Source organism: Manis javanica, chromosome 1 (assembly GCF_040802235.1).
Source record: "Manis javanica isolate MJ-LG chromosome 1, MJ_LKY, whole genome shotgun sequence".
In the NCBI taxonomy this organism is placed as follows: Eukaryota; Metazoa; Chordata; class Mammalia; order Pholidota; family Manidae; genus Manis; species Manis javanica.
The window spans coordinates 59,346,531-59,363,109 of record NC_133156.1 but is presented as its reverse complement, the minus strand read 5'-3'; positions in this window follow the sequence as shown (position 1 = coordinate 59,363,109).

Here is a 16,579-nt window from a genome sequence, read left to right as displayed (position 1 = left end):
TTATTGTTCGGTGTTTGGAAAGTTGTACGTGGGTGAAAGGATTTGATTCGTGTTAGCGTCCGGCTGTGATGTGAGGGTGACGGCGAGATTGCGCGCACTTTTTCGGTGATGTGTGCGTTATGTCGATTTTGACCGTGAGGTTCTGACCCAGCAGCCATGGCAAGGTTTACGGCTAGGGTTTCAGTAAGGTGTCCGGATAGGTTAGGTTTATGAGCACACTTCGGTGTCAGCTGAGATGTGAGGGCGACAGTGAGAGTGAATGACAGTGCTACCTTGAGACACAGGTGACTTTGATATTCATGTTAGGGTCAGGTACATCATTCGGGGCTAGGGTTAGGATTCAATATGTGGGAATGTGTTCATAGGAGATACGGTTCCGCTTAGAGTCAGGAGAGGTCCCTGATGTGAGGGTGAATACAAAATTGGATCTCAGGTTTCTGCTTTGGTGGGGCTTACCTTAAAGGAATTCTGAGGAAAACGGCGGCGAGTCCTGGGCTAGAATCAGGTGTAAGTGTTTTGCAATGCTTACGTTCAGATACTGCTACAATTACAATCTGAATCTGCCTCCATTGTGAGGGGTAAGTCGACATTGAGTGCCACGTACATTGTGAACTCGGGGTGATGTCGGTGTTCACCGTGACGGTCAAGTTCATGTGCCAAGGCTACGCTTACGTTTCTGTGTTTGTAAACAGGTAACGTCAGGATTGTGCTTCGGCTACAGTGAGGTTCTGACTGTGATGTGAGATCGAGGGCGAGAGTCGGTCTCTCATTCACTATTTTGTGGGGCCTACAAGAAAGGTATTCTGATGGGTGAGGATCAGAATACAGGGATAGGGTTAGAGTTAAGTGTTTGTTAATGCATATGGGCAGGAGAGCAATATGATTACAGTGAGAATCTGGCTCTGATGTGAGGGTGAGGGCGACATTGAGTGACAGGTGTAGGGTGAGCTGTGGGTGTTGTCGATCTTGACTGTGAGGTATCAGTCCCAGGGGAAAGGGTACGTACGGTTAGGGTTATGGGTTCAGTAAGTTGTGTGGGCTGGATAAGTTTATGTTTACATTTAGGACTCCGCTCTGATGTGAGGGAGACAGTGTGATTGAATGACAGTGTTACAGTGAGATATGTGCGACGACGATATTCATGGAAGGGGTCCGGTCCCATAGTCAGGGCTACGGTTAGGGTTCGGTGTTTGAGAAGGTGTACCTTGGTGATAGGGTTTCGTTTCGAGTTAGGGTCCGTCTGTAATGTTAGGGTGAGTGCGATATTGGGTCTCGGGTGTACGATTTTTGTGGAGCTGACGATTAAATCATTCTGATGGGTCCCGTGCACAGTCCAAGCCTAGGGTTAGGGTTACATGTTCTGTAAAGGGTATGGGCAGGATAGTGTTATTTCTGCAGTGAGGTGCTTTTTCTGAGATGAGTGTGAGGGAGAGATTGAGTGACAGCATCGCGGTGACGTGTCGGTTGTGTCGATGCTGACCGTGAGGTTCCGATCCTGGGAACCGTGCAAGGGTTAGGGTTCAGGGTTCAGCAATGTGTACTGACAGGATGGGGTTATCAGTACATTTAGGGGTCGGCTGAGATATGAGGGCAACAGTGAGATTGAATGACAGTATTACGTTGAGACACGGGTGACGTTGATATTCATGGTAGGCGTCTGTTCCAAGAGTCAGGGCTAGGGTTAGTGTTCGGTGTTTGGGATGGTGTACGTTGGTGATAGTGTTTCAGTTCGAGTTACGTTTCGACTGTAATGGGAGGGTGAGTGGGAGATTGGGTCTTAGGTTTATGATTTTGTGGGGCTGACCCTTAAAGCATTCTGATGGTTCCCATGCACACTCCAAGTCTACGGTTAGGGTTAGATGTTCGGTAATCGGTATGGGTAGGAGAGTGCTACTTTTACAGTGAGGTTCTGTCTCTGGTCTGAGGGTGAGGGCGAGATTGAGTGTCAGGTATATGTGGAGCGGTGGGGTTTGTCAATGTTGTCCCTGACGTGTAAGGTCCAGGGGCCAGAGCTAGGGGTAGGGTTAAGTGTTCAGTGAGATGTGTAGGCATGATACGGTTCTGTTTCCATTTAGGACTCGGTTCTGATGTGAGCTACACAGCATGATTGAATGACAGTGTTACAGTGACACCAGGGTGACGTCGATGTTCATGGTAGGAGCCTTTACCGAGATTCAGTGCGAGGGTTATGGTTCGGTGTTTGGAAAGTTGTACGCGGGTGAAAGGATTTGATTCATGTTAGCGTCCCGCTGTGATGTGAGGGTGACGGCGAGATTGCGCGCACTTTTTCGGTGATGTGTGCGTTATGTCGATTTTGACCGTGAGGTTCTGACCCAGCAGCCATGGCAAGGTTTACGGCTAGGGTTTCAGTAAGGTGTCCAGATAGGATAGGTTTATGAGCACACTTCGGTGTCAGCTGTGATGTGAGGGCGAGAGTGAGATTGAATGACAGTGCTACCTTGAGACACAGGTGACTTTGATATTCGTGTTAGGGTCAGGTACATCATTCGGGGCTAGGGTTAGGATTCAATATGTGGGAATGTGTTCATGGGAGATACGGTTCCGCTTAGAGTCAGGAGAGGTCCCTGATGTGAGGGTGAATATAAAATTGGATCTCAGGTTTCTGCTTTGGTGGGGCTTACCTTAAAGGAATTCTGAGGAAAACGGGGCAGAGTCCTGGGCTAGAATCAGGTGTAAGTGTTTTGCAATGCTTACGTTCAGGATACCGCTACAATTACAATCTGAATCTGCCTCCAATGTGAGGGGTAAGTCCACACTGAGTGCCACGTACATTGTGAACTCGGGGTGATGTCGGTGTTCACCGTGACGGTCAAGTTCATGTGCCAGGGCTACGCTTACGTTTCTGTGTTTGTAAACAGGTAACGTCAGGATTGTGCTTCGGCTACAGTGAGGTTCTGACTGTGATGTGAGATCGAGGGCGAGAGTCGGTCTCTCATTCACTATTTTGTGGGGCCTACCAGAAAGGTATTCTGATGGGTGAGGAACAGAATACAGGGCTAGGGTTAGAGTTAAGTGTTTGTTAATGCATATGGGCAGGAGAGCAGTATGATTACAGTGAGAATCTGGCTCTGATGTGAGGGTGAGGGCGACATTGAGTGACAGGTGTAGGGTGAGCTGTGGGTGTTGTCGATGTTGACTGTGAGGTATCAGTCCCAGGGGCAAGGGTACGCACGGTTAAGGTTATGGGTTCAGTAAGGTGTATGGGCTGGATAAGGTTATGTTTATATTTAGGACTCCGCTCTGATGTGAGGGAGACAGTGTGATTGAATGACAGTGTTACAGTGAGATATGTGCGACGACGATATTCATGGAAGGGGTCCGGTCCCATAGTCAGGGCTAGGGTTAGGGTTCGGTGTTTGAGAAGGTGTACCTTGGTTGTAGGGTTTCGTTTCGAGTTAGGGTCCGTCTGTAATGTTAGGGTGAGTGCGATATTGGGTCTCGGGTGTACGATTTTTGTGGAGCTGACGATTAAATCATTCTGATGGGTCCCGTGCACAGTCCAAGCCTAGGGTTAGGGTTACATGTTCTGTAAAGGGTATGGGCAGGATAGTGTTATTTCTGCAGTGAGGTGCTTTTTCTGAGATGAGTGTGAGGGAGAGATTGAGTGACAGCATCGCGGTGACGTGTCGGTTGTGTCGATGCTGACCGTGAGGTTCCGATCCTGGGAACCGTGCAAGGGTTAGGGTTCAGGGTTCAGCAATGTGTACTGACAGGATGGGGTTATCAGTACATTTAGGGGTCGGCTGAGATATGAGGGCAACAGTGAGATTGAATGACAGTATTACGTTGAGACACGGGTGACGTTGATATTCATGGTAGGCGTCTGTTCCAAGAGTCAGGGCTAGGGTTAGTGTTCGGTGTTTGGGATGGTGTACGTTGGTGATAGTGTTTCAGTTCGAGTTACGTTTCGACTGTAATGGGAGGGTGAGTGGGAGATTGGGTCTTAGGTTTATGATTTTGTGGGGCTGACCCTTAAAGCATTCTGATGGTTCCCATGCACACTCCAAGTCTACGGTTAGGGTTCGATGTTCGGTAATCGGTATGGGTAGGAGAGTGCTACTTTTACAGTGAGGTTCTGTCTCTGGTCTGAGGGTGAGGGCGAGATTGAGTGTCAGGTATATGTGGAGCGGTGGGGTTTGTCAATGTTGTCCCTAACGTGTAAGGTCCAGGGGCCAGAGCTGGGGGTAGGGTTAAGTGTTCAGTGAGATGTGTAGGCATGATAAAGTTCTGTTTCCATTTAGGACTCGGTTCTGATGTGAGCTACACAGCATGATTGAATGACAGTGTTACAGTGACACCAGGGTGACGTCGATGTTCATGGTAGGAGCCTTTACCGAGATTCAGTGCGAGGGTTATTGTTCGGTGTTTGGAAAGTTGTACGCGGGTGAAAGGATTTGATTCATGTTAGCGTCCCGCTGTGATGTGAGGGTGACGGCGAGATTGCGCGCACTTTTTCGGTGATGTGTGCGTTATGTCGATTTTGACCGTGAGGTTCTGACCCAGCAGCCATGGCAAGGTTTACGGCTAGGGTTTCAGTAAGGTGTCCGGATAGGATAGGTTTATAAGCACACTTCGGTGTCAGCTGTGATGTGAGGGCGAGAGTGAGATTGAATGACAGTGCTACCTTGAGACACAGGTGACTTTGATATTCGTGTTAGGGTCAGGTACATCATTCGGGGCTAGGGTTAGGATTCAATATGTGGGAATGTGTTCATGGGAGATACGGTTCCGCTTAGAGTCAGGAGAGGTCCCTGATGTGAGGGTGAATATAAAATTGGATCTCAGGTTTCTGCTTTGGTGGGGCTTACCTTAAAGGAATTCTGAGGAAAACGGGGCAGAGTCCTGGGCTAGAATCAGGTGTAAGTGTTTTGCAATGCTTACGTTCAGGATACCGCTACAATTACAATCTGAATCTGCCTCCAATGTGAGGGGTAAGTCGACACTGAGTGCCACGTACATTGTGAACTCGGGGTGATGTCGGTGTTCACCGTGACGGTCAAGTTCATGTGCCAGGGCTACGCTTACGTTTCTGTGTTTGTAAACAGGTAACGTCAGGATTGTGCTTCGGCTACAGTGAGGTTCTGACTGTGATGTGAGATCGAGGGCGAGAGTCGGTCTCTCATTCACTATTTTGTGGGGCCTACCAGAAAGGTATTCTGATGGGTGAGGAACAGAATACAGGGCTAGGGTTAGAGTTAAGTGTTTGTTAATGCATATGGGCTGGAGAGCAGTATGATTACAGTGAGAATCTGGCTCTGATGTGAGGGTGAGTGCGACATTGAGTGACAGGTGTAGGGTGAGCTGTGGGTGTTGTCGATGTTGACTGTGAGGTATCAGTCCCAGGGGCAAGGGTACGCACGGTTAAGTTTATGGGTTCAGTAAGGTGTATGGGCTGGATAAGGTTATGTTTATATTTAGGACTCCGCTCTGATGTGAGGGAGACAGTGTGATTGAATGACAGTGTTACAGTGAGATATGTGCGACGACGATATTCATGGAAGGGGTCCGGTCCCATAGTCAGGGCTAGGGTTAGGGTTCGGTGTTTGAGAAGGTGTACCTTGGTGATAGGGTTTCGTTTCGAGTTAGGGTCCGTCTGTAATGTTAGGGTGAGTGCGATATTGGGTCTCGGGTGTACCATTTTTGTGGAGCTGACGATTAAATCATTCTGATGGTTCCCGTGCACAGTCCAAGCCTAGGGTTAGGGTTACATGTTCTGTAAAGGGTATGGGCAGGATAGTGTTATTTCTGCAGTGAGGTGCTTTTTCTGAGATGAGGGTGAGGGAGAGATTGAGTGACAGCATCGCGGTGACATGTCGGTTGTGTCGATGCTGACCGTGAGGTTCCGATCCCGGCAACCGTGCAAGGGTTAGGGTTCAGGGTTCAGCAATGTGTACTGACAGGATGGGGTTATCAGTACATTTAGGGGTCGGCTGAGATATGAGGGCAACAGTGAGACTGAATGACAGTATTACGTTGAGACACGGGTGACGTTGATATTCATGGTAGGCGTCTGTTCCAAGAGTCAGGGCTAGGGTTAGTGTTCGGTGTTTGGGATGGTGTACGTTGGTGATAGTGTTTCAGTTCGAGTTACGTTTCGACTGTAATGGGAGGGTGAGTGGGAGATTGGGTCTTAGGTTTATGATTTTGTGGGGCTGACCCTTAAAGCATTCTGATGGTTCCCATGCACACTCCAAGTCTACGGTTAGGGTTAGATGTTCGGTAATCGGTATGGGTAGGAGAGTGCTACTTTTACAGTGAGGTTCTGTCTCTGGTCTGAGGGTGAGGGCGAGATTGAGTGTCAGGTATATGTGGAGCGGTGGTGTTTGTCAATGTTGTCCCTGACGTGTCAGGTCCAGGGGCCAGAGCTAGGGGTAGGGTTAAGTGTTCAGTGAGATGTGTAGGCATGATACGGTTCTGTTTCCATTTAGGACTCGGTTCTGATGTGAGCTACACAGGATGATTGAATGACAGTGTTACAGTGACACCAGGGTGACGTCGATGTTCATGGTAGGAGCCTTTACCGAGATTCAGTGCGAGGGTTATTGTTCGGTGTTTGGAAAGTTGTACGCGGGTGAAAGGATTTGATTCGTGTTAGCGTCCCGCTGTGATGTGAGGGTGACGGCGAGATTGCGCGCACTTTTTCGGTGATGTGTGCGTTATGTCGATTTTGACCGTGAGGTTCTGACCCAGCAGCCATGGCAAGGTTTACGGCTAGGGTTTCAGTAAGGTGTCCGGATAGGACAGGTTTATGAGCACACTTCGGTGTCAGCTGTGATGTGAGGGCGACAGTGAGATTGAATGACAGTGCTACCTTGAGACACAGGTGACTTTGATATTCATGTTAGGGTCAGGTACATCATTCGGGGCTAGGGTTAGGATTCAATATGTGGGAATGTGTTCATGGGAGATACGGTTCCGCTTAGAGTCAGGAGAGGTCCCTGATGTGAGGGTGAATATAAAATTGGATCTCAGGTTTCTGCTTTGGTGGGGCTTACCTTAAAGGAATTCTGAGGAAAACGGCGCCGAGTCCTGGGCTAGAATTAGGTGTAAGTGTTTTGCAATGCTTACGTTCAGGATACCGCTACAATTACAATCTGAATCTGCCTCCAATGTGAGGGGTAAGACGACACTGAGTGCCACGTACATTGTGAACTCGGGGCGATGTCGGTGTTCACCGTGACGGTCAAGTTCATGTGCCAGGGCTACGCTTACGTTTCTGTGTTTGTAAACAGGTAACGTCAGGATTGTGCTTCGGCTACAGTGAGGTTCTGACTGTGATGAGAGATCGAGGGCGAGAGTCGGTCTCTCATTCACTATTTTGTGGGTCCTACAAGAAAGGTATTCTGATGGGTGAGGAACAGAATACAGGGCTAGGGTTAGAGTTAAGTGTTTGTTAATGCATATGGGCAGGAGAGCAGTATGATTACAGTGAGAATCTGGCTCTGATGTGAGGGTGAGGGCGACATTGTGTGACAGGTGTAGGGTGAGCTGTGGGTGTTGTCGGTGTTGACTGTGAGGTATCAGTCCCAGGGGCAAGGGTACGTACGGTTAGGGTTATGGATTCAGTAAGGTGTATGGGCTGGATAAGGTTATGTTAACATTTAGGACTCCGCTCTGATGTGAAGGAGACAGTGTGATTGAATGACAGTGTTACAGTGAGATATGTGCGACGACGATATTCATGGAAGGGGTCCGGTCCCATAGTCAGGGCTAGGGTTAGGATTCGGTGTTTGAGAAGGTGTACCTTGGTGATAGGGTTTCGTTTCGAGTTAGGGTCCGTCTGTAATGTTAGGGTGAGTGCGATATTGGGTCTCGGGTGTACGATTTTTGTGGAGCTGACGATTAAAGCATTCTGATGGGTCCCGTGCACAGTCCAAGCCTAGGGTTAGGGTTACATGTTTTGTAAAGGGTATGGGCAGGATAGTGTTATTTCTGCAGTGAGGTGCTTTTTCTGATATGAGGGTGAGGGAGAGATTGAGTGACAGCATCGCGGTGACGTGTCGGTTGTGTCGATGCTGACCGTGAGGTTCCGATCCTGGCAACCGTGCAAGGGTTAGGGTTCAGGGTTCAACAATGTGTACTGACAGGAGGGGGTTATCAGTACATTTAGGGGTCGGCTGAGATTTGAGGGCAACAGTGAGATTGAGTGACACTATTACGTTGAGACACGGGTGACGTTGATATTCATGGTAGGCGTCTGTTCCAAGAGTCAGGGCTAGGGTTAGTGTTCGGTGTTTGTGATGGTGTACGTTGGTGATAGTGTTTCAGTGCGAGTTACGTTTCGACTGTAATGGGAGGGTGAGTGTGAGATTGGGTATTAGGTTTATGATTTTGTGGGGCTGACCCTTAAAGCATTCTGATGGTTCCCATCCACACTCCAAGTCTACGGTTAGGGTTAGATGTTCGGTAATCGGTATGGGTAGGAGAGTGCTACTTTTACAGTGAGGTTCTGTCTCTGGTCTGAGGGTGAGGGCGAGATTGAGTGTCAGGTATATGTGGAGCGGTGGGGTTTGTCAATGTTGTCCCTGACGTGTCAGTTCCAGGGGCCAGAGCTAGGGGTAAGGTTAAGTGTTCAGTGAGATGTGTAGGCATGATAAAGTTCTGTTTCCATTTAGGACTCGGTTCTGATGTGAGCTACACAGCATGATTGAATGACAGTGTTACAGTGACACCAGGGTGACGTCGATGTTCATGGTAGGAGCCTTTACCGAGATTCAGTGCGAGGGTTATTGTTCGGTGTTTGGAAAGTTGTACGTGGGTGAAAGGATTCGATTCGTGTTAGCGTCCGGCCGTGATGTGAGGGTGACGGCGAGATTGCGCGCACTTTTTCGGTGATGTGTGCGTTATGACGATTTTGACCGTGAGGTTCTGACCCAGCAGCCATGGCAAGGTTTACGGCTAGGGTTTCAGTAATGTGTCCGGATAGGATAGGTTTATGAGCACACTTCGGTGTCAGCTGTGATGTGAGGGCGACAGTGAGATTGAATGACAGTGCTACCTTGGGACACAGGTGACTTTGATATTCATGTTAGGGTCAGGTACATCATTCGGGGCTAGGGATAGGATTCAATATGTGGGAATGTGTTCATGGGAGATACGGTTCCGCTTAGAGTCAGGAGAGGTCCCTGATGTTAGGGTGAATACAAAATTGGATCTCAGGTTTCTGCTTTGGTGGGGCTTACCTTAAAGGAATTCTGAGGAAAACGGCGCCGAGTCCTGGGCTAGAATCAGGTGTAAGTGTTTTGCAATGCTTACGTTCAGGATACCACTACAATTACAATCTGAATCTGCCTCCAATGTGAGGGATAAGTCGACATTGAGTGCCACGTACATTGTGAACTCGGGGTGATGTCGGTGTTCACCGTGACGGTCAAGTTCATGTGCCAAGGCTACGCTCACGTTTCTGTGTGTGTAAACAGGTAACGTCAGGATTGTGCTTCGGCTACAGTGAGGTTCTGACTGTGATGAGAGATCGAGGGCGAGAGTTGGTCTCTCATTCACTATTTTGTGGGGCCTACAAGAAAGGTATTCTTATGGGTGAGGAACAGAATACAGGGCTAGGGTTAGAGTTAAGTGTTTGATAATGCATATGGGCAGGAGAGCAGTATGATTACAGTGAAAATCTGGCTCTGATGTGAGGGTGAGGGCGACATTGAGTGACAGGTGTAGGGTGAGCTGTGGGTGTTGTCGATGTTGACTGTGAGGTATCAGTCCCAGGGGCAAGGGTACGTACGGTTAGGGTTATGGGTTCAGTAAGGTGTATGGGCTGGATAAGGTTATGTTTACATTTAGGACTCCGCTCTGATGTGAGGGAGACAGTGTGATTGAATGACAGTGTTACAGTGAGATATGTGCGACGACGATATTCATGGAAGGGGTCCGGTCCCATAGTCAGGGCTAGGGTTAGGGTTCGGTGTTTGAGAAGGTGTACCTTGGTGATAGGGTTTCGTTTCGAGTTAGGGTCCGTCTGTAATGTTAGGGTGAGTGCGATATTGGGTCTCGGGTGTACGATTTTTGTGGAGCTGACGATTAAAGCATTCTGATGGGTCCCGTGCACAGTCCAAGCCTAGGGTTAGGGTTACATGTTCTGTAAAGGGTATGGGCAGGATAGTGTTATTTCTGCAGTGAGGTGCTTTTTCTGATATGAGGGTGAGGGAGAGATTGAGTGACAGCATCGCGGTGACGTGTCGGTTGTGTCGATGCTGACCGTGAGGTTCCGATCCTGGCAACCGTGCAAGGGTTAGGGTTCAGGGTTCAGCAATGTGTACTGACAGGATGGGGTTATCAGTACATTTAGGGGTCGGCTGAGATATGAGGGCAACAGTGAGATTGAATGACAGTATTACGTTGAGACACGGGTGACGTTGATATTCATGGTGGGCGTCTGTTCCAAGAGTCAGGGCTAGGGTTAGAGTTCGGTGTTTGGGATGGTGTACGTTGGTGATAGTGTTTCAGTTCGAGTTACGTTTCGACTGTAATGGGAGGGTGAGTGGGAGATTGGGTCTTAGGTTTATGATTTTGTGGGGCTGACCCTTAAAGCATTCTGATGGTTCCCATGCACACTCCAAGTCTACGGTTAGGGTTAGATGTTCGGTAATCGGTATGGGTAGGAGAGTGCTACTTTTACAGTGAGGTTCTGTCTCTGGTCTGAGGGTGAGGGCGAGATTGAGTGTCAGGTATATGTGGAGCGGTGGGGTTTGTCAATGTTGTCCCTGACGTGTCAGGTCCAGGGGCCAGAGCTAGGGGTAGGGTTAAGTGTTCAGTGAGATGTGTAGGCATGATACGGTTCTGTTTCCATTTAGGACTCGGTTCTGATGTGAGCTACACAGCATGATTGAATGACAGTGTTACAGTGACACCAGGGTGACGTCGATGTTCATGGTAGGAGCCTTTACCGAGATTCAGTGCGAGGGATATTGTTCGGTGTTTGGAAAGTTGTACATGGGTGAAAGGATTTGATTGGTGTTAGCGTCCGGCTGTGATGTGAGAGTGACGGCGAGATTGCGCGCACTTTTTCGGTGATGTGTGCGTTATGTCGTTTTTGACCGTGAGGTTCTGACCCAGCAGCCATGGCAAGGTTTACGGCTAGGGTTTCAGTAAGGTGTCCGGATAGGATAGGTTTATGAGCACACTTCGGTGTCAGCTGTGATGTGAGGGCGACAGTGAGATTGAATGACAGTGCTACCTTGAGACACAGGTGACTTTCATATTCATGTTAGGGTCAGGTACATCATTCGGGGCTAGGGTTAGGATTCAATATGTGGGAATGTGCTCATGGGAGATACGGTTCCGCTTAGAGTCAGGAGAGGTCCCTGATGTGAGGGTGAATACAAAATTGGATCAAAGGTTTCTGCTTTGGTGGGGCTTACCTTAAAGGAATTCTGAGGAAAACGGCGCCGAGTCCTGGGCTAGAATGAGGTGTAAGTGCTTTGCAATGCTTACGTTCAGGATACCGCTACAATTACAATCTGAATCTGCCTCCAATGTGAGGGATAAGTCGACATTGAGAGCCACGTACATTGTGAACTCGGGGTGATGTCGGTGTTCACCGTGACGGTCAAGTTCATGTGCCAGGGCTACGCTCACGTTTCTGAGTGTGTAAACAGGTAACGTCACGATTGTGCTTCGGCTACAGTGAGGTTCTGACTGTGATGTGAGATCGAGGTCGAGAGTCGGTCTCTCATTCACTATTTTGTTGGGCCTACAAGAAAGGTATTCTGATGGGTGAGGAGCAGAATACAGGGCTAGGGTTAGAGTTAAGTGTTTGTTAATGCATATGGGCAGGAGAGCAGTATGATTACAGTGAGAATCTGGCTCTGATGTGAGGGTGAGGGCGACATTGAGTGACAGGTGTAGGGTGAGCTGTGGGTGTTGTCGATGTTGACTGTGAGGTATCAGTCCCAGGGGCAAGGGTACGTACGGTTAGGGTTATGGGTTCAGTAAGGTGTATGGGCTGGATAAGGTTATGTTTACATTTAGGTCTCCGCTCTGATGTGAGGGAGACAGTGTGATTGAATGACAGTGTTACAGTGAGATATGTGCTACGACGATATTCATGGAAGGGGTCCGGTCCCATAGTCAGGGCTAGGGTTAGGGTTCGGTGTTTTAGAAGGTGTACCTTGGTGATAGGGTTTCGTTTCGAGGTTGGGTCCGTCTGTAATGTTAGGGTGATTGCGATATTGGGTCTCGGGTGTACGATTTTTGTGGAGCTGACGATTAAATCATTCTGATGGGTCCCGTGCACTGTCCAAGCCTAGGGTTAGGGTTACATGTTCTGTAAAGGGTATGGGCAGGATAGTGTTATTTCTGCAGTGAGGTGCTTTTTCTGATATGAGGGTGAGGGAGAGATTGAGTGACAGCATCGCGGTGACGTGTCGGTTGTGTCGATGCTGACCGTGAGGTTCCGATCCTGGCAACCGTACAAGGGTTAGGGTTCAGGGTTCAGCAATGTGTACTGACAGGATGGGGTTATCAGTACATTTAGGGGTCCGCTGAGATATGAGGGCAACAGTGAGATTGAATGACACTATTACGTTGAGACACGGGTGACGTTGATATTCATGGTAGGCGTCTGTTCCAAGAGTCAGGGCTAGCGTTAGTGTTCGGTGCTTGGGATGGTGTACGTTGGTGATAGTGTTTCAGTTCGAGTTACGTTTCGACTGTAATGGGAGGGTGAGTGGGAGATTGGGTCTTAGGTTTATGATTTTGTGGGGCTGTCCCTTAAAGCATTCTGATGGTTCCCATGCACACTCCAAGTCTACGGTTAGGGTTACATGTTCGGTAATCGGTATGGGTAGGAGAGTGCTACTTTTACAGTGAGGTTCTGTCTCTGGTCTGAGGGTGAGGGCGAGATTGAGTGTCACGTATATGTGGAGCGGTGGGGTTTGTCAATGTTGTCCCTGACGTGTCAGGTCCAGGTGCCAGAGCTAGGAGTAGGGTTAAGTGTTCAGTGAGATGTGAAGGCATGATACGGTTCTGTTTCCATTTAGGACTCGGTTCTGATGTGAGCTACACAGCATGATTGAATGACAGTGTTACAGTGACACCAGGGTGACGTCGATGTTCATGGTAGGAGCCTTAACCGAGATTCAGTGCGAGGGTTATTGTTCGGTGTTTGGAAACTTGTACGTGGGTGAAAGGATTTGATTCGTGTTAGCGTCCGGCAGTGATGTGAGGGTGACGGCGAGGTTGCGCGCACTTTTTCGGTGATGTGTGCGTTATGTCGATGTTGACCATGAGGTTCTGACCCAGCAGCCATGGCAAGGTTTACGGCTAGGGTTTCAGTAAGGTGTCCGGATAGGATAGGTTTATGAGCACACTTCGGTGTCAGCTGTGATGTGAGGGCGACAGTGAGATTGAATGACAGTGCTACCTTGAGACACAGGTGACTTTGATATTCATGGTAGGGTCAGGTACATCATTCGGGGCTAGGGTTAGGATTCAATATGTGGGAATGTGTTCATGGGAGATACGGTTCCGCTTAGAGTCAGGAGAGGTCCCTGATGTGAGGGTGAATACAAAATTGGATCTCAGGTTTCTGCTTTGGTGGGGCTTTCCTTAAAGGAATTCTGAGGAAAACGGCGCCGAGTCCTGGGCTAGAATCAGGTGTAAGTGCTTTGCAATGCTTACGTTCAGGATACCGCTACAATTACAATCTGAATCTGCCTCCAATGTGAGGGATAAGTCGAGATTGAGTGCCACGTACATTGTGAACTCGGGGTGATGTCGGTGTTCACCGTGACGGTCAAGTTCATGTGCCAGGGCTACGCTCACGTTTCTGTGTGTGTAAACAGGTAACGTCAGGATTGTGCTTCGGCTACAGTGAGGTTCTGACTGTGATGTGAGATCGAGGGCGAGAGTCGGTCTCTCATTCACTATTTTGTGGGGCCTACCAGAAAGGTATTCTGATGGGTGAGGAACAGAATACAGGGCTAGGGTTAGAGTTAAGTGTTTGTTAATGCATATGGGCAGGAGAGCCGTATGATTACAGTGAGAATGTGGCTCTGATGTGAGGGTGAGGGCGACATTGAGTGACAGGTGTAGGGTGAGCTGTGGGTGTTGTCGATGTTGACTGTGAGGTATCAGTCCCAGGGGCAAGGGTACGTACGGTTAGGGTTATGGGTTCAGTAAGGTGTATGGGCTGGATAAGGTTATGTTTACATTTAGGACTCCGCTCTGATGTGAGGGAAACAGTGTGATTTAATGACAGTGTTACAGTGAGATATGTGCGACGACGATATTCATGGAAGGGGTCCGGTCCCATAGTCAGGGCTAGGGTTAGGGTTCGGTGTTTCAGAAGGTGTACCTTGGTGATAGGGTTTCGTTTCGAGTTAGGGTCCGTCTGTAATGTTAGGGTGAGTGCGATATTGGGTCTCGGGTGTACGATTTTTGTGGAGCTGACGATTAAAGCATTCTGATGGGTCCCGTGCACAGTCCAAGCCTAGGGTTAGGGTTACATGTTCTGTAAAGGGTATGGGCAGGATAGTGTTATTTCTGCAGTGAGGTGCTTTTTCTGATATGAGGGGGAGGGAGAGATTGAGTGACAGCATCGCGGTGACGTGTCGGTTGTGTCGATGCTGACCGTGAGGTTCCGATCCTGGCAACCGTACAAGGGTTAGGGTTCAGGGTTCAGCAATGTGTACTGACAGGATGGGGTTATCAGTACATTTAGGGGTCCGCTGAGATATGAGGGCAACAGTGAGATTGAATGACACTATTACGTTGAGACACGGGTGACGTTGATATTCATGGTAGGCGTCTGTTCCAAGAGTCAGGGCTAGCGTTAGTGTTCGGTGCTTGGGATGGTGTACGTTGGTGATAGTGTTTCAGTTCGAGTTACGTTTCGACTGTAATGGGAGGGTGAGTGGGAGATTGGGTCTTAAGTTTATGATTTTGTGGGGCTGTCCCTTAAAGCATTCTGATGGTTCCCATGCACACTCCAAGTCTACGGTTAGGGTTAGATGTTCGGTAATCGGTATGGGTAGGAGAGTGCTACTTTTACAGTGAGGTTCTGTCTCTGGTCTGAGGGTGAGGGCGAGATTGAGTGTCAGGTATATGTGGAGCGGTGGGGTTTGTCAATGTTGTCCCTGACGTGTCAGGTCCAGGTGCCAGAGCTAGGAGTAGGGTTAAGTGTTCAGTGAGATGTGAAGGCATGATACGGTTCTGTTTACATTTAGGACTCGGTTCTGATGTGAGCTACACAGCATGATTGAATGACAGTGTTACAGTGACACCAGGGTGACGTCGATGTTCATGGTAGGAGCCTTAACCGAGATTCAGTGCGAGGGTTATTGTTCGGTGTTTGGATACTTGTACGTGGGTGAAAGGATTTGATTCGTGTTAGCGTCCGCTGTGATGTGAGGGTGACGGCGAGGTTGCGCGCACTTTTTCGGTGATGTGTGCGTTATGTCGATGTTGACCTTGAGTTTCTGACCCAGCAGCCATGGCAAGGTTTACGGCTAGGGTATCAGTAAGGTGTCCGGATAGGATAGGTTTATGAGCACACTTCGGTGTCAGCTGTGATGTGAGGGCGACAGTGAGATTGAATGACAGTGCTACCTTGAGACACAGGTGACTTTGATATTCATGTTAGGGTCAGGTACATCATTCGGGGCTAGGGTTAGGATTCAATATGTGGGAATGTGTTCATGGGAGATACGGTTCCGCTTAGAGTCAGGAGAGGTCCCTGATGTGAGGGTGAATACAAAATTGGATCTCAGGTTTCTGCTTTGGTGGGGCTTACCTTAAAGGAATTCTGAGGAAAACGGCGCCGAGTCCTGGGCTAGAATGAGGTGTAAGTGCTTTGCAATGCTTACGTTCAGGATACCGCTACAATTACAATCTGAATCTGCCTCCAATGTGAGGGATAATTCGACATTGAGTGCCACGTACATTGTGAACTCGGGGTGATGTCGGTGTTCACCGTGACGGTCAAGTTCATGTGCCAGGGCTACGCTCACGTTTCTGTGTGTGTAAACAGGTAACGTCAGGATTGTGCTTCGGCTACAGTGAGGTTCTGACTGTGATGTGAGATCGAGGGCGAGAGTCGGTCTCTCATTCACTATTTTGTGGGGCCTACCAGAAAGGTATTCTGATGGGTGAGGAACAGAATACAGGGCTAGGGTTAGAGTTAAGTGTTTGTTAATGCATATGGGCAGGAGAGCCGTATGATTACAGTGAGAATGTGGCTCTGATGTGAGGGTGAGGGCGACATTGAGTGACAGGTGTAGGGTGAGCTGTGGGTGTTGTCGATGTTGACTGTGAGGTATCAGTCCCAGGGGCAAGGGTACGTACGGTTAGGGTTATGGGTTCAGTAAGGTGTATGGGCTGGATAAGGTTATGTTTACATTTAGGACTCCGCTCTGATGTGAGGGAAACAGTGTGATTTAATGACAGTGTTACAGTGAGATATGTGCGACGACGATATTCATGGAAGGGGTCCGGTCCCATAGTCAGGGCTAGGGTTAGGGTTCGGTGTTTGAGAAGGTGTACCTTGGTGATAGGGTTTCGTTTCGAGTTAGGTTCCGTCTGTAATGTTAGGGTGAGTGCGATATTGGGT